This window comes from Thamnophis sirtalis, unplaced genomic scaffold, assembly GCF_051295495.1.
Source record: "Thamnophis sirtalis isolate CommonGarterSnake01/CBP01778 unplaced genomic scaffold, rThaSir2_p1.2 scaffold_2, whole genome shotgun sequence".
NCBI lineage: Eukaryota > Metazoa > Chordata > Lepidosauria > Squamata > Natricidae > Thamnophis > Thamnophis sirtalis.
In genome coordinates, this window is record NW_028261382.1 from 81043502 (window position 1) to 81066389 (window position 22888).

The following is a 22888-nucleotide window of genomic DNA, read 5'->3' on the forward strand; positions in this document are numbered from 1 at the left end:
TAAATCAAAATCATGAAACTCTCATTTAGTTTGGCCATGCCATGCAGGAGAATTTACTGGTGAAAAGAATCATGTTTAGAAGAGTTAGCAACAAAGGAAATCAAGCCATCAAAGAACATGGTAGCTGCACATCATCAAAGCTGACACCAGCCAGAGCATAGAAAAACTCAAAGAAGCAATGCAAGATGGGAAGATGTGGAGAGACCTGACACAAGAATTGGATGTGATGAAATGGATATCATCCTCATCTTCCTCATCATCAAAGTATGACTAGGCTTTCAACTACTCACTGAAGGTTGGGTTTTAGAGCTCTATATAGCACTGAGATTACTCCCAGAACTTTGAAAACAATTCATCTCGGCAACTGGAAAAATGTTAACATAATAATCCCACTCTTGAACTGAATTAAGGGGAAAAAAATAACAGGACACTAACTCAAGTCTAAAATATTCCAACGTGTTAAAAGTACCAAAATGTTTCAACAAAATAATAAGGAAAGATCTCTTAAAGCTACAAAGAAGACTGACAAAAGTTGTAGGCAAGCCACAGTCTACTAGCTTGTGATATATCAGTAAATATGGATACATTTTTGGGGACACTTTCAGAGCCATTGATGCCTCGGGACCTGACTATGTGTACCAAGGGTCTCCAAACTTGGCAGATTTAAGATTTGTGGACTTCAAGTCCCAGAACTCAGCTGAAGTCCAGAAGTCTTAAAGTTGCCAAGGTTGCAGAACCTTGATGTATAAAGATGCTTCTCATGGTATCTGACAAAGTCAACAAATATAGGAATTGGTATGTTCATCTTCAAAATGGCACATAGACATTAGTAAAATAATACGTTGCCACACCATCTGGATAATTTATACATGCATTTAAAAGAGACTAAAATATATGAAGAATGGTTGCAGGAACTGGGTATGGCTAGTTTAATGAAAAGAAGGAACAGGGGAGACATGATAGCAGTGTTCCAATATTTGAGGGGCTGCCACAGAGAGGAGGGAGTCAAGCTATTTTCCAAAACACCTGAAGGCCAAACAAGGAATAATGGATGGAAACTGATCAAGGGGAGATTCAATCTGGAAATAAGGAGAAAATTTCTGACATGAGAACCATCAACCAATGGAACAGACGTTTTCTTCAGAGGTTGTGGGAGCTTCATCACTGGAAGCTTTCAAGAAGAGACTGGATTGCCATCTGTCAGAAATGGTGTAGGGTCTCCTGCTTGGGCAAGGGTTGGACTAGATGACCTACAAAGTCCCTTGCAACTCTGTTAATCTAATTTAATCTAATCTAAAAGGTTTAAATGACACAAGATATGTGGGTGGCTACCAGCCTGACTGGCTTCAAAAATGGACTGGGCTAATTTATGGCAAACATGGAGATCTATAGCTATTAGCCTGGATGGCAGTATGGCTGCCTCTGAAGGTCATCTGCTATGAGAGTAGTAGGCTCCTCTTACAGTTGGTTGGCCACTATGAGACAGGCAACTGGATTAGATGGGCCAAGGGTCTGATAAGGCAGGGTGTGGCTTATATTGCTATATGTGGTTTCTATGGTTACACAGCTCACCAAAATGCAACCCAAAATGGGTGGTTTACAACAATTATAAAAAAGAGAGAATTTTATAGAAATAGAGAGATGACCATCAGCAAAACATACAGTGGCATTTTGGAGAGCTTCCAGAAAGTGCTGCAAAAATGAAGATAGCCACTAGAAAGAGAGTAGAAACTGAATGAATGAAATCTGCCGTCCTTTGCTGCCCCTTAATGGTTAGTGCAGATGGCACTCATTTAGACTGTTGTAACTGGCAGCACTTTTGTGCAGAAGGAAATGCAAATATGCAACCATTTGGGAAGAGTACTCACTGCATACTTTCAAAATTCTCAAAGCAGACACTAGTTCAAAAAAACCCATCAATTTTATAGTGAACCAGTCAAGTTCTTCAGAATCCAATCACTTGCCCACCGTCTCCTTTCAGAGTTTATCAATGAGCAGCCATAATGTGATTTTACAGAGTGGTAGTTTCCCAAATGTTGCCTTATTCAATTGTCCCAGGTTTTCTCTCTCTTTCTGATTCTAAGACCAGCAGCCAAACACTCTCTGTCTTATAACAGAGAGAAAGGATTCCTTTCTTTAACCCAGGTCAATCGCCTTCCTTTTAGGGACATTTGAGAAATTCAATATTTGAGCAAGCTTTTATGAAATGACCTGCTTCTCACCTCCCAGTCTAATGTGCAGATTGCAACTTAGCTAGCCTTCCTTTTTCACATTTCTCTGAAGGTTAAGATGCAGCACTTGGCAGCTGAAAGACATATTTTCAAACAAAGCACATATTTAAATAAGCATTAGAAAATGTTGTTCACGCGCGGGGATGACATTTCCTTACCAAAATAAAAATAAAAGAAAGACATGCAGTTCAATAAGGAAAAGGAATGGGACGTGTCTGTAGCTGAAATCATGGGGAAGCTGCATGCATTTAGTAAAGATAGGCAACCATCCAGACTGGGACAGACTATAAACAACACTTTGAGAATGCAGTCACAAAAGGGTTGCATTGGGAGACTTGCCTCCCAAATTGGGCACTTGCTAAAACTAAAGGACCCAGGCTGCCGGTTTTACTACCAGTTCGCAACCCACATGCAACGCACTCTCTCTCTTTCACTTTGCTCACATGCATGTGTGCTGTTCAATGCAAATTGTTCTTCGAGCATGCGCAGAACAATTTACAATGAACTGTGCACGCCAGTGGTGGGTTTCAAATTTTTTTGGAACCACTTCTGTAGGTGTGGCCTGCTTTCCGGGTCCACTGGTGGAACCTCTTCTAACCTATTCGGTAGATTTGAGGAACCAGTTCTACCGAATAAGTGTGAACTGGTAGGAACCCACCTCTGCTGCACGCGCACTCCCTAAAAACCAAAATGGCGGCAGTCCAGCAGCGGTGAAGGAACCGATTTGGGGGCATGGCAGGCCTGGGTTGCTGCTGGTTCTGTGACCCAGGCTTGAATTCCACTACTGGTTCGGCCGAACTGGGTCGAACTGGGAGCAGCCCACCTCTGACCAGGCTGGGGCAGATCATTCAGGAGACAAGCTATTGGTGTGGTCACCAAGAGTCAGTTCTGATTTTCATGGAACATCATTAAATATTCATGCTGTGAATTTTCAAACTTTTCAAGCCACCATGTTTTTAGTTAAAGTTATTTTAATTGTACACTTTAATTTTAACTTGCACCAGAAAGAAAGACAAGAAACAGTGGATGGAAACTAATCAAGGAGAGAAGCAACCTGGAATTAAGGAGAAACTTCCTAACAGGGAGGATAATTAACCAGTGGAACAGTTTGCCCTCCAGAAGTTGTGGTTGCTTCATCACTGGAGGTTTTTAAGAAGCCTGGACAGTCACTTGTCTGGAATGGTATGGGGATCTCCTGCTTGAGCAGGGGGTTGGACTAGAAGACCTTCAAGGTCCCCTCCAGCTCCATTCTGATTGATTTTCTAGAATCACTGAACAGGAAGCATATAGCAGTAGAATGGCAAAACAGTAAATGGGTGCTTGTTATAATTTAAGTCCACATGTCAGCCTTATCAGCTAAACCATACAGGAAACACAGCCAGATAAGCTGATCTATTTTATTGTAAAGCTACACTAACTAAATCTTACAAGTCAGAAAGTACAGTTCTCCCATCGTCACCTTTACATCCCCAAAAATAAAGGGTGGGTCCTTTGTGTAGTGTCTTGTTTTGCCCACTATGCAGCTGTGGGCTATGCTGTCTCTTATCCGACTCTTCCCTGGGCAGCATCTCTTCGCCCAGCTTTCCTAGGTCACTTCCACATGCAATTACAATATATTACAATTATTTAAACCCCACTTCACCCCCAATCTCTTTGGAAACCCCATCGCATTTTTAAGGCATGGAATCCAGTTTGAGAAACCCTGCTGTAGATGAGAGTTTCTTATTATTTTGTCTATCATTTCTAATAATTTTAATGGAAGCATCTAACCATTCTGTGCTGATGTTGAAAAAAACCCAAGCAGTTATAACTGGTTTTCACTTGATTGGGAAACCACTGGCCCTCCCCAAAACTTAATGCTAGACTGGAAAATAAAAATAATATAAAACACCCCACGGCAAAACAATAGCAAAATAGCACTGCCAAGAAAGCTAAGGACTGGGTTGAGCTTGAACTGAGGGAGGTCTTCCTTCCTATTTTGTGCTAAGCTACATTTTTGATAACACAGGAAGAAACTAATTTGTGTAGAAATGTGTGTATATTGTGGTGGTGGGAGACTCTTATGTTTATGAGTTTAATACCATACACCAAATATATAAAATGAATGCAAGGAGGAAAACAGCAGCAAAAATTTCCTTGCTTCCAATCCTTGAGAATTTTGATGAAAATAGAGGAAGAACAGTGAATAAAATAAATTAAATATCTACTTATCTAGGAGCTTATCAATTGTATCAGCCTGATTACAAAAAATAACAGATAAGGAAAAAACAGAATACTTTTCAACATGGGATCTGTTTTATCAGTGGTTAGATAAAAGCGGTAGAAATAAAAAGATTACTAACATGAATACAGTAAGTAAATGATGAAAGATTATTATTATAAATAATTAGCAGTTAGACTTATATACCGCTTCATAGGGCTTTTAGCCCTCTCTAAGCGGTTTACAGAGTCAGCATATTGCCCCCAACAATCCGGGTCCTCATTTTACCCACCTCGGAAGGATGGAAGGCTGAGTCAACCCTGAGCTGGTGAGATTTGAACAGCCGAACTGCAGAACTGCAGTCAGCTGAAGTAGCCTGCAGTGCTGCATTTAACCACTGCGCCACCTCGGCTCTATTAAATAATTAAATATTATTATTAATACTATTATAATTATGAGTACTATGATAGCATTTTACTATGCTGTATAAGCAACTCGACCCAGACAATACACTGTACATTAAGCACTTATGTATATTTAAGAAAAAAATGAATAAATAGCATTTAAAAAATATATATCAGCCTGATCAAGAGATCTGAAGAACAAGAAATATTGAACAGTTGTGGAGGTTAATTTGTTGGTTTACAGTTGGGATAAATTTGGATTCCTCCCCATCCCCCACAACTCCTGATTGACTATATATCTAAGGTAGCTTGGTATGTATAATATTGTATGGAATGACTATTGGCATTCACAGGAGAATTCAGTTCCATATAGTGCCTCAGTAGGTGGATTATATAGCAACGTGAGATGTTAAGTGGCCCATTTGTCTTTTTTGAATGAATCACTGCATACGCTAATTAAAATTGTGCCTTTGCCTAATTATTACTTCCTTTTCCTCTTTCTCTTTTCTCTTCTGGAATAAAGGAGGGACAGCTTTTCAACCATCAGAAATGTTTCCAAATCCAAAGAAAATTTCCTAGGGAACACTTCCCTCCATTGAAAAGAAAATGGCGGCTGTAGTTGTGTTGCCTATTTTTTGTAAAATCAAAATTATGCTAATGTTAAAATAAACCCCAAATTTGTGAAAATCATGTTAAGAAAAAAAGAGCTTGAAGAGAAGAATAAAACTACTACTTGAAAAAAAATAGTATAAGAAAGAAACTTCCCCTTGATAGCTGAGGATATGGTCCATGTGGTCCATGAAAGTATCAGTGACTTGGATGTGATTTCATAAAAAAATGGGAGAAGGAGGAGAAGGGAGGGAGGGAAGAAGAAAGAGAGAACTGCTTCAGGAGATCAATTCATCTTGAATATTCTAGTGAAACCCAATATGAGCAGAATCAGAAAGGACAGATGCCTAAGATCTAAGAATTGGGAAGAAGCATGTATTAAATGTGAGTAGGACATTTTGCTACAGGGTTCACGGTCATGGTTAAAAGTTATGAACATGATTATTAACATCTTGCCTTGATACATGGCTCTCTATAAGGGATCTTTTCTGAAGGAATAAGGAAAGGGAGCTGCATTTACAGCCACCCACATATCTATTACCTGTATCACTTTACTGGAAATGGGTTAACAGGCACCTGCTATCCACCTTTTCATGATATGTATCTATTTTTTTAAAAAGAAGAGCAACCTCCACTTCAAATTAACATTGTGCTATGGCGTCTCTCTCTCTCTCTCTCTCTCTCTCTCTCTCTCTCTCTCTCTCTCTCTCTCTCTCTCTCTCTCTCTCTCCCTCCCTCCCTCTCTCCCTCCCTCTCTCTCTCTCCTTTCTCCCCACCATTTGTATAGAATGCAGCTAAATAAAATGGTGAACCCATTAGAGGAGAGTAGCAGAGGCTGCCTTCAATTTTTGACTATGCATCCCTTAAATTACCGTCGGGCAAACGTCTGACCCCTGTGTTCACACTGTCTCTGCAAATGAAGGAGTCTTTTCTTTGTCTTCTTTCAGAAGAGGTGACTTTCTCTAAGGGTTCTCAATGGGGAGTGGCAGAAATTGCTTTCTTTTGTCAAATGTAGGAGATAGTGAAAGGGTTGGTCACAGAGGGATTCTTGGTTAAATCAAGAGAAAGTCATGATTAAAATCCACCTCACATAGTTCAGCATTTACTTTGCCGCTGCAAGCAGACTTTCCAATTGCACCCAGAAACTCCTTCTTGAGCTATTCTGTGCACCTTCTCCAACCAGCTAGATATCTCAGCCACATAATGACCCCCAAAGTCAGAAGGACGCTACTCTTATTCAAGGATGATGATGATGTTATCTATTCAGTCCTGTCCAACTCTTAGCAAGTTGGCCAGGTCTCTCCTCATCTTCCAATCTTTCACTACTCGTTACTGAAGAAAGATACAAAAAAAAAAAATCCTCTCTGAACAAAGGCTGTGTCCATGTGATGGAGGAATAATTGAATCAATGGAACATGTTATTTTGTATTACTTTCTCTATGCCGGAATGGGACAACTTGCCACAGTCAATTCGCTGTAGCCGACTTGCCATGACCGACTTGCCATGGGACAATGTAACAATTCTATTTAATTATTTAAAATAAATAAAAAATACTTTAATTTTTGCCATTCACATTTCATCCTGTCCCTTCCTTTGCACCCTTTCTTTGATGATTCTAGTCCACTATTTCTTTGATATTAGTGTAAAGCCTTGTCCAGCAGTGAGTTGTCCTGTGATGAGTTGGCTGTGGCAAGTTATCCTGCAGTGAGTTGACCACAGCAAGTTGGCCATGGTGAGTTGACGAATTGTCATAGACCTCTCTATGCAAGTGTTTACCATGAATTATTATTTCCATTCTTTACTAAATATCCTGGTCATCCCAATTTGTTTTACCCCAAGGTATTATTATTGGATCAATCTGATTTTATTTCCTTGACCATAGTCAAGTACTGTTCTATAGTCTGCACAGTGTGGCATGGTATTGACTAACTCTTTTAAAGATATTTTAGAATAGCTATATTTTTCCTTTTATCTTAATTAATGGTGACTCTTGTGTTTTACTTGCTGGTATATAATGGAATAAAGATTGATTTGATTTGTCACTGCTTAGAATGGGGTTTTCATCCCCATTCTACAGCCTTAACACTTCCAGAAATAACCAAGTGACTAAGTGTAATTTTTTGATAATTGGTTAGATTCACATTAAAAAAAAGCTTCTTATAAATTATAACCATTGGGTTCATGCGAGGTGTTGAATCAGTACGTTGTGTGATGGCTTAGTGTTCAGTGGGAACCCAACCAATAGAGGGGATTATGTATCATCTGAATTCATGGTTTGTTCACAAGCCCTAATAAACATGGTTTGTTCACAAGCCCTAATAAACCATATAGGTAAAAGTAAAGGTTTCCCCTGTTTGGTTGTGTCAAATTCTAGGAGCGGTACTCATCTCTATTTCTTAGCCAATGGAGCCAACATTGTCTGAAGATACTGCCGTGGTCATATGGCCAGCATGACTATAGGCTAAGATGCACAGAATGCTTTACCTCCCCACTGTATCTATTTATCTACTTGCATTTGCATACTTCTGAACTGCAAGTTGGGCAGGAACTGGGGCAAGTAAAGGGAGCTCACCCTATCACAAAGTCCTTGAGTCTCGAACCCGAGCTGTTAGCGTTCCAGCTTACAAACTCAGTGTCTTTAACTGCTGAGCCATTACACCTCCTGCTGAATCATCACCATATACTGATTTACAAACTACAATGACTGAGTTTTCACATTACAATAAGTCAAGCAAAGAAATACATCCAGTTAATCTTTCTGCTGTAGTGGGAGAATAGAAAAAGGGCTCCTTAACCCCTTAGTATCACGTGGCTCAGAGCTATGTAGATTAGTATTTTTCATCCTCAATAATTTTAGGATGGGTAGACTTCAGGTTGGCTGGAAAACTTTTTCTAGTTGGAATCCATAGCTCTTAAAGATTGAACTTCTTCAGCAAAATTAGACTGACAAGAGTCACTCTCAGTTCTGGGATGAGAGGCTAGTCTTGCACAAGTAGCTTTGTGAACCCTAAAACTGTCTTGCCTTAAAGACTGAGTGTGAAAAAAGCTGCCTCGTACTTGTGTTTACTTTATCACAGTTAACAGATAATGTTAGTTAAAGACATTCTGCACTACCTATTTTTCCGGTATCTTACAGCTGAATAAAAGTAAAAATTCTAAAAAATGAATGGCAGTAGAGGTAGTCCTTGACCTGTGACCATAGTTGGCCCAAAATTTATGTTGCTGAAAGATTTGTTAAGTGAATTTTGCTCCATTTTATTACCTTTCTTGCCATAGTTGTTAAGTGAATCATTAAAGTTGTTAATTTATTAATAACACAGCTAGTAAGTGAATCTGGCTTCCCTATTGGTTTTGCTTGTCAGAAGGTCACAAAAGGGATCACATGATCTTTGAGACACAGCAATAGTCATAAATATGAATCAGTTGCCTAACATCCAATTTTTGGTCACATGACCATGGGTATGTTGCAATGGTCATAAGTATGAAAAATGGCCATGTCATTTTTTTTCAGTGCTGTTGTAACTTTGAACAGTCACTAAATAAATTATTGTAAGTCAAGGGCTACCTGTAAAATAACACAACTCCTTTGAACAATTCTGAAAGTTTATATCTATCTATATATACATATATAAAAGCCAAATACCACTCACTCATCATGAAATCTCCAGAACTGTAAAGCGTACAAACATGAAGTTTGGCACATATGTTCCTCTTGGCTTCTAGGTGCTAGCTAAGAAAGGATTTTTTGAAATGACTATCAGATCATTAGTATTTTTTATACAGTAATTAACATGCTCTGATGCTAAGGAGTTCTACTCCCCCTCCCCCCTGAAAAGAACTCGATTCCAACTGCCAGTTGCTTCACATTCTGTTACCTCAGTTCAAACTGGCAGACATTCCTCAAGAGCGGTCTGGGGCTCCTTACAGTACTAAATGTCAGTACCTCATCAAAATGTCTACGCCTTCCACCTATGGAACTGCTTCTGGACTCAAAGCGGCAGGAGCAATATTCCCTTATGTGTTACAATCACTAACCATGACTGAGTCAACGGATTGTGAACTGAATTTCTCCTGCATAGCCCAATCACATAGTTTCATCGCAAAGCACGGGTATCTACCTTCTATAAATGAAGCTTTTCTAAAGAGGCATTACACTCAGTGTCACAAAATGAGAATATAATCACTTTCTCTCAGCTTCCCTAAGAGCAGCAGCCTGAGACAGTTCCTAAAACAGCATTTAGAAAGCAAGTGAAGACATAATCCATTAAACAGTTCATTACATCAGCTCTCAGTGACAGAAAGGAGCAAAGGATCAGAAATGATTAATTAAAGAGAGAGAGAGAGAGAGAGAAACAAACCTGCACTCAGCACAAGAGGTTAAAAGCAAAATTAAAACAATGGAGTTAAAAGAAATGTTAAGGCCAAACTTCTTTAGTTTGGTGCAAAGTTGCCAAATGTGGTACACTCTGTCATGGGCCCTTCTGAGGGAACATTTTGAATATCAGACTAAAAGGAATGAAAAAGATAAAAAAAATGTTGTGCAGAGGAACCTTTTCTCTTTCTGCTTTCCTTCCTGTCTCTTTTTAATGAAAGAAAGCAGCCAGCTCAAATAAACACAAGATTGAGGGCAAAGCTGAGACCTGTTGTGGCTGTTTTTCTAGAGATGGTCAATCTGGCTTGTCAGTTCCCATTACAATGGAAGTGTCTTGACTCTGAGTCACCAAGAAAACAGCATCTAGCCTTCATAGACACAGAAAGCGCATCCATTGATTAGACTGTCTATATGTTCAGTGGGAGCTCAAAAAGACACATGGACACATCTGGCTGCTTGTGCAAAAGTATGAGGTATCCGGCTAGAAAGGTTTGTACTTCAGTTTCAGCTCTCTCTGGCTCCTCTCTCAGGAATCAGACAGATGTTGTTTCTTGGCTCATCTTTTGCATAATACAGAAGATAAATTGCAATGACGTGTCCGGTGGAGAGATAGACTTGTGGAGAGCTATGCTCCATCCAGAGGTGGTAGTCAGCTGGTTCGGACTGGTTCACCCAAACCAGTAGTGGCGAACTATGGGTGAACCCACCCTGGCTCCAAAACATCATATGTAGTCTGTTTTCCACGTGCACGAGCAAAGTGCATACACGGAAGGCAGCATGCATGTGTGCAAGGCGTGTGTGAGTAAAATGCGATTACGTGTGAGCGTGACGCGAGTGTGTGCTCACAGTTGCAAAGCAGTGGTAAACCTACGTGAATCCCACCGCTGGCTGCATCTTATCAGTAAGTAATCCCATTTGCAGTAGGTAGATGAGATGTGGGGAGTGAAAACCAAGCAAAGGAACATCTTGAATCTATAAAAGCCAAGCTTTTCATGGGGAACAATAAGCAAATATGTGCTAAGATAGCAAAGCAAAAATGTGTGTGCTTTATTATAAGTATGCTAAAGTCATAATTTCTTTAAATTTTCTCTTTCTGTCTTTGCACATCAGGTGAAAATGCTTCAGAATACGAAGAAACTTGTTCTCATTAAGCATTGGCAACAGTTTAGTTTTCAGACAATACATTTTCACTAACTGGATTGGACAAAACAGAGAAGAAAGAAAGACAAGAATTCCAAAAACATTTAATGAGATTTTATGCACTACAATTGTTATCGCAGCTTTGGTGAGTGGAAATCACATGGACTTCTGTGTTCCAATGTTAGCTGTTGTCTTTGATGTTTATTGTAGCTTTATTATACTTGATCATTTATATCATGATCGTATTTATAACTAGGACTATGGTCCAGCAGTTCTGTTTATGCAAGTACACTAATGCCAGACACTAGTTTATCCGGAGATGTGTGGTACCGAAGAGACAGGGTTGACCATAGATAATCAATTTTTTGAGACGAAGAAGAATAGTAGGGTACTTCAGGCAGCTAGGCAGATTTTTGAATCTTCAGCTTTGCAAAGAGACACAACCTCCAGTACATGTGAAAACAGTGTTTCATACCTCCTTGATGTGTTGTATAATGAAGAGGCAATGGGCTTTGTTTTGCAAGCAATTTGTGTCACTTCACAGTCTCCTCATAATGTCTTCCAGCACTTGCTAAAGCTAGTGCTGGACAAAACTATTTCCAGGAATTACAAGTGCTGAAGAAGTAAGGGAAATGAACAAGAGTGCTTGTCTTCATGAGGGAATCAAGGAAAGTGAGTTGCTTAGGGAGCATTTTGCTCAGACCTTCACTGATGCAAGTAGGATGCTGAAAATCTAGACAGGCTTAGTGGTTTGGGCTTATTGGGTATAGGGCACACAGCATCGAGTCCACACCTTTCTGCTACTCTCAGCAATTGCCTCCTGGGGTGACTATTTCACTTTGTTCATTCCATTTCATTGGAAGAAAGAATTACTAGTGTACTAATTGAAGAGAATATACAGTATGTAGCTCAGGGTTGAAGCGTGGGGTCCTTGGTGCTTCTGAGCTTGGTTGTTTCCTTACAAATGTTTTATAGTAGGTAACACCATCAGTGTTAAAAGGGATTGGGGTTTGTTCTCTGTTTACAGATTAATTTACAAATTAACAGAGTTGGAAAGGGACATTGTAGATCATCTAGTCCAACGCCCGCACCCCCCCCCGCCCAAGCAGGAGATCCTATACCACTTCTGACAGAAGGCAGTCCAGTCACTTCTTGAAAGCCTCCAATGATGCAACTCCTACAACTTCTGAAGGCAACTTCTGTTCCATTGGTTGATTGTTCTCACTGTCAGAAAATTTCTCCTTATTTCCAGGTGGAATCTCTAATTGCTCAGTTTCCATCCATTGTTCCTTGTCTGGCCTTCAGGTGCTTTGGAAAATAGCTTGACTCCCTCCTCTCTGTGGTAGCTCCTCAAATATTGGAAGATTGCTTTCATGTTCGCTCCCCCACCCCAGTCCTTCTCTTCACTAGACTAGCCATGTCCAGTTCCTGCAACCGTTCATTGTATGTTTTAGCCTCCAGTCCCCTAATCATCCTGCTCTTCTCTGTACTTTTTCTAGAGTCTCAACATCTTTTTTACAGTATAGTACAAGTTGATGTACAAGTGGTTTACCCTCACAGTGTTAGTGGGAGTGGTATTTAGTTTCTTGATTAGGCTGTTGTTTACTGTTAGCTTGTTTGTTTGAGTTGGTAGCTGCCCCCAAACAAGGAATCACCGACTCAGACAAACAAGAAAACAATAAACAACAGCCTAATCAAGGAACCACTAACCAAAAAATAACAAAGCTCAGAGAGCACCAAAAATGCCAGAGTTGCATATATTACACCAGTCCTGTGCCTTCTAAATGAGCCTTTGTTTCCAAATCACCATCAATCTAGGTGACTTCTGTACATGTAAAAAAATTGGATCTCCCTCGTTCTTAGGCTACAAAGAGTTTGCATCTCCCCTAATATTTGAAGTATTTTTTTCCATTTGCAATATTGTAAATCATGTAATAGCTCATAGTGCAAAAAGAAATGAAAAGAATTGCTAACCTCAAGGTGAAATATTCAAAACTCATTTACCAAGAGCTGGGGATTTCTAATCATGGAAACAGGAATGGGTTGAAAGTGGGGATTAGTGGACCTCAGGTTTTCCATGATTCTGCAACATTCAAGAGGAAAAAGTAAAAGTGATGCCTAAGATAATTTGAGTAATACAGCTGTTTATCAGTAAATCACTAAGTTCCTTATTTGATATAGGTCTACTTCCTGTTCAGAGACTAAAAATGGTATTCACATATTTTTGTGTGTGACCCTTATTTGATAAGGCATGAAGTATGCCAGTAAATCATGTTATTTATATTTGACCATAAAAAGTTTTTCTAAATAAACATATTTGATTTGATAAGACTACTTCTGCTCTGCTTTGGCCCTGGAATATCAATGTCAGTTTATTTTAATGACCTAAGGAGGAAAGGAACAGTTTGCAATACAGGAATATCATTTCTAGAAGGAGTGAAGTTCCCTGCTATTGTCATTAAAAAAAAACCCATAGACACATTCATTTAGGACCCCATATTCCTCTTCAAAATGTGTGTGCACTAAGTTTTCTCATCCTCCCATATACCCCACAGGCCCAGAAGACATTTTATCAATTAATATTTACAAATGAGTTTCACACAGTCAAAGAATGTGAATTGATTGGTTATAAGCAGAACAGTGGCAAACATGTATGTATGTATGTATATTTGTGTATGTGTATATAGTATTTTGACAGAGGAATACACATTATAATGTATGATGGAATAAACCCACAACAACAACAAAAATCATTCCTATAACATTTTGTTCTGAGTTTCACACAGTCAAAGAATGTGAATTGATTGGTTATAAGCAGAACAGTGGCAAACGTGTGTATGTATGTTTGTCTATGTGTATATAGTATTTTGACAGAGGAATACACATTATTATGTATGATGGAATAAAACCACAACAACAACAACAAAAATCATTCCTATAATCTTTTTGTTCTCAAGGTTTTGCAATGTATGCAAAATATAAATATATCTTGTACCTTGGACCTGGCAACTTCTATAAAGGCAAAGGATGGAAGCATTAAATTCAGATGCATCAAAAGTAAAATAGCCTAACCTTCTACTGGAATTTCCTTCTATAGTTTTCTTTATCTATAGTCAGCCATCTCAGTGGTGAAATTCAAATTTTTTTTACTAACTGTTCTGTGGGCGTGGGAGGGGAAGAATACTGCAAAATCCCCATTCTCTCCCCACTCCTGGGAGAAGGATATTGCAAACGCTCCATTCTCACCTCACTCTGGGGCCAGCCAAAGGCAGTATTTGCCAGTTCTCTGAACTATTCAAAATTTCTGCTACTGGTTCTCCAGAACCTGTCAGAAACTGCTGAATTTCACCCTGATCCATCTACTTCAAAAGTTCTTGTGAAGAACAGTCTGCTGAATTTTAAGGAAGTATCTTCTTCTATGGGCCATGTATTTCCAGTTAATTTTTCTTCCATGTAATCTGAAAATCCCTTTTAAATAATTTAAGCTTGTTTGAGATGTACACCCTGGAATATCAGAGAGACAGATCTGCTCCATCATCTATGAGGCAATCCTTCAAATATCTAAAATGGGCTAATATGTCACCATTTAATCATCAGGTCTCTCTGCTTAAAGTTATAACTCCTTGATTGTGTTTAGTTTGCAGATGAGAGGCTTCCAAGAAGCAAAGTGTTTTCATTGTGACTTCTAAACCACCTCATTTCCCTAAGTAGCCTAAAACTATATCATTGAAATTCAGCCATTTTGTCTGCAATGCTGATAATTTCAAATTGGTACGTTCAGATCTACAGGTATGAATAGAAATGACACCAAGAACTCATCTCCGTTCTATTTTTAGTTTGTATTTAAAAAAAGCACCAAATTAGACCAAAATAAGATTGTGCAAAACCCAGCCAATAACTGGGTTTTTCTTTTTTTTTCTTTGGTAGTTGATGGTAAGATGAATTGATGTAAGTACTTAATAATACAACATGATATTGACTATGCAATAGTATACATGTGATTATATGCTATGGAAATGGAAAATAAAAACTTTTTATGCTTAAAAAAAAAGATTGTGCAAAAGTTATCGGGATAGCTACAGCAATGTAGAACAAACTCACTGCTTTCTTACTGTGAAGAATATCCGTGTTCTGCTTTGAGTTTGTTCTTCAGAACATGCATTTAACCTTACTCTGAATACAAAACATACATACGACTCAGAATTGCCTAATTCTCAAATGTCTCCCTCAGGTTCATCGCGAACCTTTTCATCCTTTAGATCAAGGTAGATTAAGGTACAAATATTGCTTCTGTTCTTTTTTTAACCCCTCTCTACATCTGTTTGATTTACATCTGAAGAATAAATTGCTCCATTCATGACACTAACACTACAAAGTAGACTGTCACCTTCAAGGACTGCATTCCCCATCGTGCTCACCTTGCTGTATATATCAAAGGAAGGGAGAATAATGAAAGAGAGAAAAAGAGGAACCTGGACATGTTCTCAAAGAAATTACTGGCTTTGACTAACAGTGATTTAATGACATGGGTCATCAATAAAACTATGTAACCCTAAGCAGTGGTGGGATCCCCGCTGGTTTAACAACAGTGATCGCAATGCTTCACGCACTTAAGCAGTTTTAACAAAACTTACCTTCCACGTTAGGTAAGTAAACTGCAGGGGCACGGGTGGGTGGGGGCAACCTGATCGTTGGAGCTACCGGTTCACCCAAACCAGTCCAAACTGGCTGAATCCCACCCCTGACCTAAAGTTAAAGTAGCTTGCCAGATAAAAGAGAGATAACAAGATTGTTTACTTATTGTCTTCTAATTGGAACAGTGGAAATTAGCTTTAAAATCATAAAAGAGAACTGAAACAAAATGTTAAAATTACAGAGAAATACAAACGGGAACAGATACAAAATATATAAGAAAATTCCCTAAATGGCACACAAGAGCAGTCTTGTACCAAGGAATACAATTTGGTAGCAGCACTTTCCAAGAATTATATAGTTGATGCTGCTCAGATATCACAAGTTTATGGAGAGAAAATTTATAAAAACCAGGCATGAATTACTCGAGGCCTCCTTTTCTATTTGCAGTTTTTACCTCTAGAGGGCACCAGTTTGGGAAAAGTCCTTTGTATTACATATAGAAGTGCAATAGCATATAATTATAATGAAATATATCACACTTCTGTCTTTCTTGTTAGACCTCCATCTGACTGTAGACATAGAAGTCACCATAATGTCTACAATCCTAGCATACATTTGGCAACCTATGACCCCATTGGGTCATCATTTCAGAGCTATTTCCTTTCCTAAAGAGAGAGAAAGAATGACCAAGGGTGGGGAAGAAACAGTGGAAGCAGTAGTAACAGCTGGCTTCCCCATTGAACTTCCTTATGAGAATCTGGCAAAGAGTATTGGAAAGTTTCCCTTCCCTTCCCATCCCATCCTATCCAGCAGGTAAGTGACTGCTGCTGGATAGGGGAGGGAGCAAGGGATTGCAAGACGGCCTGGGAAACTGTCACAGTGTATTGAAAATGAAGATCATATAACCTTAGTAGTAACCTAGCAGTTCTGTAGCAGCTGCTAATAGCACAACTTCCCCAAATTTCAATCCCTTGGGAGTCACGGATCCCGGATTTTGGACACATTCTATAAATGAGCCGTTTTGAAGTACCTTGGTTCAAAAACTCTTGCCCTATGATGCACTGTTTCACACAGTTAAAGGTCATGGCATGGAGAGTTTTAGTAGTGTATAGATAGATGTGCACTGATAGGCATTGTGGAGTGCATTGGAATATAGGTCATATGAAGTGGCCCTTGAAAAGTGAACATATTAATTTTACAGTTAGATCAATAGCGAATCCTTCAGCCAGGCAGGTCACAATTATGTGCTCGAGTCATCCGATAATGAATATCCATTAGGATCAGTGTAAATATTAAAAGTGTTAAATGAACATGGAGTCAAGGATGAAACAACAAGTCAATTATTTTTTTTAAAGAAAATAACAGCTAATTCTACCTGCGGCAACCCAGAAAGGATGTAAAATGTCCTCAGGCATGGATTAATGTACATCCAAACTCCATCATGGCATACCTGCATCCAGTGGTGGGATCCTCCCAGTTTAACAACTGGTTGGGTGATTGCGCGATTTGTGTGCGTATGCGCAGTTTGAAAAAATCTTTACTTCCAGGTTTCTTTGGAGGAGTAACACAACTGATTCGCATAGAAATATGTTTTGCCGCGTGAATCAGCTGAGAAGATAAAGGTAGGAAAATAGTGTGGGCAGGCGGGTGGGCCCATCTGATCATCAGAGCTACAGGTTTGCCTGAACTGGTCCAAACTATTAGAATCCCATCCCTGCCTGCAGCCTGACATCATACAAAAGTTGTGGCATTTATTTAATAATATCATTATAAAGACATGTCATCATTTGCCCGCCTTCCCACACCGTCTTGTAAATACTAACAAAATGAAACACTTTCTCCTCCCAAGTGAGCTAAGGAAGGTTAATCAATGAACGATGTGAATACTGGGAGAAATCTGGTAATTAAGTACTTTGTTTTCCAAAAGGAACATATTTTTTCCTTATGCCTTTGATTATAGGTAGTTCTGTGTTCTGAGCGGCCGCCGTCTTAAAGAACTACTTGAAGGAGATTGTCGTGCACAGCAATTGATTTCTCTTTTCAGACTGGCCTAATTTTGCAGACCCTCAAGTTGATAGATAATGAGGTTACAGTGATGCCTACAGAAAAGACGGATCCTTTCAGAAAGAAAAAATAAATTAGCTAACCATCAAAACAACACTGCCTTATAAAAGTTTTAAAGAACCAGAGAAACAAAAGCTGAAAAAAAACCAAAAGAGGACAAATAATAAAGGCCTGTTCAAACTCCTAGAATCTGTACCCCCATCACTCATAGCTACCCTCAGTGAAAGACGAGATGCTTTTAGAACACACAAAAAAGTTAATTGACCCAATTAACAGCCCCATGATATTAATTTAAATTATTAAATGAAATTATTAAAATAAGTACAATTAATAAAATTAAATTAGTAGTCCCTGCCCTTTGCTAATTCCCTCTTGTTCCTCCTGAAATCTAGATGCCCCCCCCCTACTCTGCTGTTGTTTAGAAAAGTTGTGTAGACTGGCTCTTCACCCAGGACTTTGACCCTTTGCTTTGACATGGCAAATTTTTATGTTTTAGTGATTGTATTGATTTCTTTGTTTGTTGTGAACTATCCAGAGTAACTTGGAGTCAGGCAGCATACGGGTTTCATATCATCATCATCATCATCATCATCATCATCATCATCATCATCATCATCATCATCCTGAAAAAGATCCAACCATGCACATTGCTCTTCCAATTCTATTTAATCAGCCACAATGTGGGAAACTCATTTTTTAAAAAAAATATATTTTTAATTTATATCTCAAGACATTGAGCATACCTAACATTTCTTCCTCTTCCTATTTTCCTCACCCCAGCAACCCTTTGAGGTGCAGTGGGCTGACAGGGAGTGACTGGCTCAAAGTCACCCAGCTGGTTTTTCATACAATGCAATGCAATGCAATGCAATGCAATGCAATGCAATGCAATGCAATGCAATGCAATGCAATGCAATGCAATACAATACAATACAATACAATACAATACAATACAATACAATAGCAGAGTTGGTAGGGACCTTGGAGGTCTTCTAGTCCAACCCCCTGCCTAGGCAGGAAACCCTATACCGTTCCAGACAAATGACTATCCAACATCTTCCTAAAGACTTCCAGTGTTGGGGCATTCACAACTTCTGGAGGCAAACTGTTCCACTGATTAATTGTTTTAACTGTCAGGAAATTTCTCCTCAGTTCTAAAGTTGCTTCTCTCCTTAATTAGTTTCCACCCATTTCTTCTTATTCTACAATGCCTAAGGCAAAACTAGAACTCACAGTCCCCTGGTTTTTAAGCCAGCATCTTAACCACTACACCAATATGGTTCATGTTTTCTTAGGAAAAAAAGCTGAAGAAAAAGTGTACTAAGGTCTCAATGCCAGAACTTGGAAAAGCTTGGTAAAACAGTACATATCTTGCCAATATTATCTTAGCTGCAAAGCCACTATTTCTACCTGAGAAATGGAAAAGTAAAGCTAAGTGATGGCCATGGAAGCTAACTAATAATACTTTATAGCACTGGGGACACATGATATATCGGGCACATCCTGAGCAATACAGATCGGGAACCCTACATTTCCAAAATTGTAATTTTTGATCCATTTAGTGTGCTTGTGTACATCAGTAAGCAGTTTGCTTATTTGGTTGAATTTGTCCTGATGAAATGGACTAGAACGTTAATATGGCAAGTGAGAGCATTTCATGACAAATATATGGAGGACCAGTATGGGCAGCACTGAGAGATAGAAAACTGAGGGATTTCGTTACCCAAACTTGGGAGCATCATCAGTGGTGCACTGATGCAGCATCGATGGTGTTACCTACTGTAGTTTAGGCAATAAAATGTCTGCAGGAAAACAAGGAAGCTCAGGATGCACCGAAGACCCCTCATTTAAATCCTGAGCTACAAACACTTTCCTTTATTGGCCCATTGAAAACTGTGCTTGCCAATATGTAGTGATCAGCTGGGATTATTTTTGTAACCCAGATGAGGTAACCCTAGTTACAGATGTATAAGAAATCCAAGAAACCAATTTCTTCGTGAATAATTCCAAATAACATTTAACTAAAATATATTTCCGTCTTAGCAATCCTTGGGGTGGGGGTGGAACTTGAATACAAACATGCCAGTGCCATAAAATGAAACTGAAGAGGACATGTAGAATTTGGTTGCCCCATATATCCTTATCTGCAAACATCTTTCTTCAGAATAAAAAAAACTCTCCACATTTCAAGATATGTCTCAACGTCAGATATGCAATGAGCAGATTCCATTGCTTGAGATAATTTCCTCTAATCTCTATCTCGATTGAGTTTGCTTACTCTATGGGAGATATTAATCACTTCCGTTACTATGAGAGAGAGATATATATGAGAAGAACATTCAAAGTTTTACAAGCTTCATCTGAGGAAACTGAAGGGCTTATTTCTTATCAAAATGGTCTTCAACTATTTGATCTTTCTTTGCATTGGCACTTATGTCAGTTGTATGTCAAAAGTGCAATTAAAGGTTTCTCTTAAGGAAGCTATAACTTGTGCGGACCTCTTCTTGACTAAGGTATGTAAGTGGACAATGGAGAAAATCTGTCTATATTTGTCTAACTCTCTCCTAATGCAAAAAATTTTTTTTCCATATCAAACACTGTTCTGCATTTGAGAAGAACTTGAAGGGAAGAGTCCAACTTGTAGCTTGGTTTTTCAACAAGTGAAATCTTCAATATTCTGGATGAATAATTGACACAGATTTAAGGAGAGGGCATGGCAAGATATAGAAAGAAAGAAATCAATGGAATCCCATTCTGGTCAACTTTCAAAATGTTCAGCCACACCATGAAGCTAGTTCATGAAGGGTAGACAATCTTTTATTCTGCTGCTCATGCCTTAAAGAATAATTATTTGGGGGACTAACTAATAGGCAAGGCTGGAGCAAAAAGTGAGGAGAACAAAAGTCTAAAAAGGAGAAGGATCCTGATTTTCTTGGTTTTGGAAGTCTCTGGCTGTATAGAAGGGATGAACCATTCTTAGCAGAGTTTGGACTGCTGTCTTGTATCCAGGCTTTGAAATTAGCCCAAAGCTTGGGTGAAACTAGTCTATTGTCTTCATGTGTTTTGAGGGCTGTGGGTGAATCAGGGTATCAGTTTTAAAGTGTACAGTGATACTTCAACACACAAAGAGAAATACCTGAAAAATGGATTTCTGAAAACCTATAATTTTGACCGGCAAATTTTAGGAGGCGACAATGGCTTGTTGAAGAAGAGAGTTATGTTACATGCAGCCTATTCTGCAGACAAAATGCAGCTTGTAATTTAGTTGTAATCACTATTATTCATGTATTAAATTTATTTGCTGCCCAAAGATAAGGTAGCACTGATAAGATAATATACAGGGATAATCATATTTCTTCTCCAGTATTAGCTAGCAGCTTCTTATTCTTTGTCTCAGGTAGCAAAACTATTGGCCAGTTCTGCAACTTGACTTCAGGTGTTGCATCTTAATTGTAAAAAAGGTTCCTTTAACTATTATTAATGCCAAATAATGAACTGTTAACTCTTTGCTTTTAATGCTGATACCCAATCATGATCTATTATTTGTTATTTTCAGATGGGAAACGATGTTCCAGAACCCTTGGTATATATTCCAGAAACACTAGAGGTAAGCAATGAAAAAAAATCTAACTGAGAAAATGGGGTGAAGCAATTCCAAACACAACATTGACTGTTGTGATTACACTATACAAAACATTTGAAGATGCATTGCTTGCAAGGGGAACATGGGTGCTTTAGGCATTGTATCTGGTATCTCTGCAGGGATGTGGATGGACAATCACCTTAGTAATAACAATAACCATAGCACTTAGATCTATATACCACTTTACAGCGCTTTACAGCCCTCTCTGTATGCAGAGTCAGCATATCGTCCCCAACAATTTGGGTCCTTATTTTACCAGCCTCGGAAGAATGGAAGGCTGATTTAGCCTTGAGCCAGTCAGAATTGATCTCCTGGCAGTGAGCAGGGGAATGAGCTTGCAATACTGCATTCCAACCACTGCACCACCATTACTCTTTGCCTCACAATCATTATAACTTCAATGGCAACCCCACATCAGGCTGGTGTTAGGAGAGACTAACACCACAAATGTGTATTATTAAATTAAAGGAGAATTTCTCCAAAGCATAACAGTTTTTCCTTTGAAATATAAATGTCTTTCAGCCAGAGCAGTGTTGATGATAAATGCATTTCTTTAGCATTCCCTGCCAACTATTCTCATTCAGGATGATAGAGCAGATATTGCTGTCAATTTTTTTAAAAAGAAAATGAATGTGTATATTTTCATATTCTCATAAATGGGAAATAAAGCCCCTGGACATACCTTCCTTATGATTTAGTGAAGAGTGCATGGGAACCTCTCTTGTCAGTATACAGTCTCCCTAGCTTCTTATTTTTCAATGTGACACCATGTTGAATTCCCATGGAGCAGGTGGACAACTAGAAAGGTGAGGTAATAAAAGAGAGAAATAGAACACTCCAGCCACTTCAGAAAAATAAAATAACCTTCCACTTTATGTCAACACTTTAAATACAATGTTATCGTACTTGTATTGGTGCTTCATGTAGATTTTCAAGTCAAACATTCAACTGGACATTGTGAAGGTAAATTACTCTCAAGGTTAATGCAAGATTTAGTTTAAAGAAACCGTAAGCATATTATTGAAGTAATATCAACAGTGAAGGATAAAAGTATCAGGATTTAATTAGTGAACTGCACTTGAGAGACTATTATTGGTAATGAATATCTAATTATTGGAAATTTATAAGCTGGGCACTTAATTGAATGTCCATCATTACAGTGGAGTAATTTTGTGTTTAATATTGTGATAGACAATAGCAATTGCACCATATTTTCAGTGACTCATGTAATATCTGCAGGTATTTTGTACTCATATCAGAATCATACTAGTTCCTAGGATGTCCTAGATGGTGGTTATATAAATCTCCAATGTAATATAGTTATTCTTTGTATAATTACAAAGAAAAGGGGTTCAATCTATTTTCCGAAGCACCAAAAGGCAAGGCAAGGCAAGGAACAATGAATCAAGGGGAAAAGCAACCTAGAACTAAGGAGAAATTGAAAGTGAAAACAATTAACCAGTGGAACAGCTTGCCTTCAGAAGTTTTAGATGCTCTATCATTGGAGGCTTTCAAGAAGAGACTTGACAGCCACTTGTCTGGAATGGTTGAGCAGGGGTTTGGACTAGAAGACATCCCAGGTCCCTTCC

General features: G+C 38.7%; 1 long non-coding RNA gene across 1 annotated transcript in view; it reads right to left on the minus strand.

Annotated features, from left to right (window-relative positions):
- LOC148048955 (uncharacterized) overlaps nucleotides 1–22888 on the minus strand; it is a 225059-nt gene that overhangs the window by 55527 nt on the left and 146644 nt on the right. Inside the window, exon 3 of the long non-coding RNA XR_015695366.1 lies at nucleotides 21982–22097. This is a non-coding gene — a long non-coding RNA (uncharacterized LOC148048955). The remainder of the gene's footprint in view (nucleotides 1–21981; nucleotides 22098–22888) is intronic.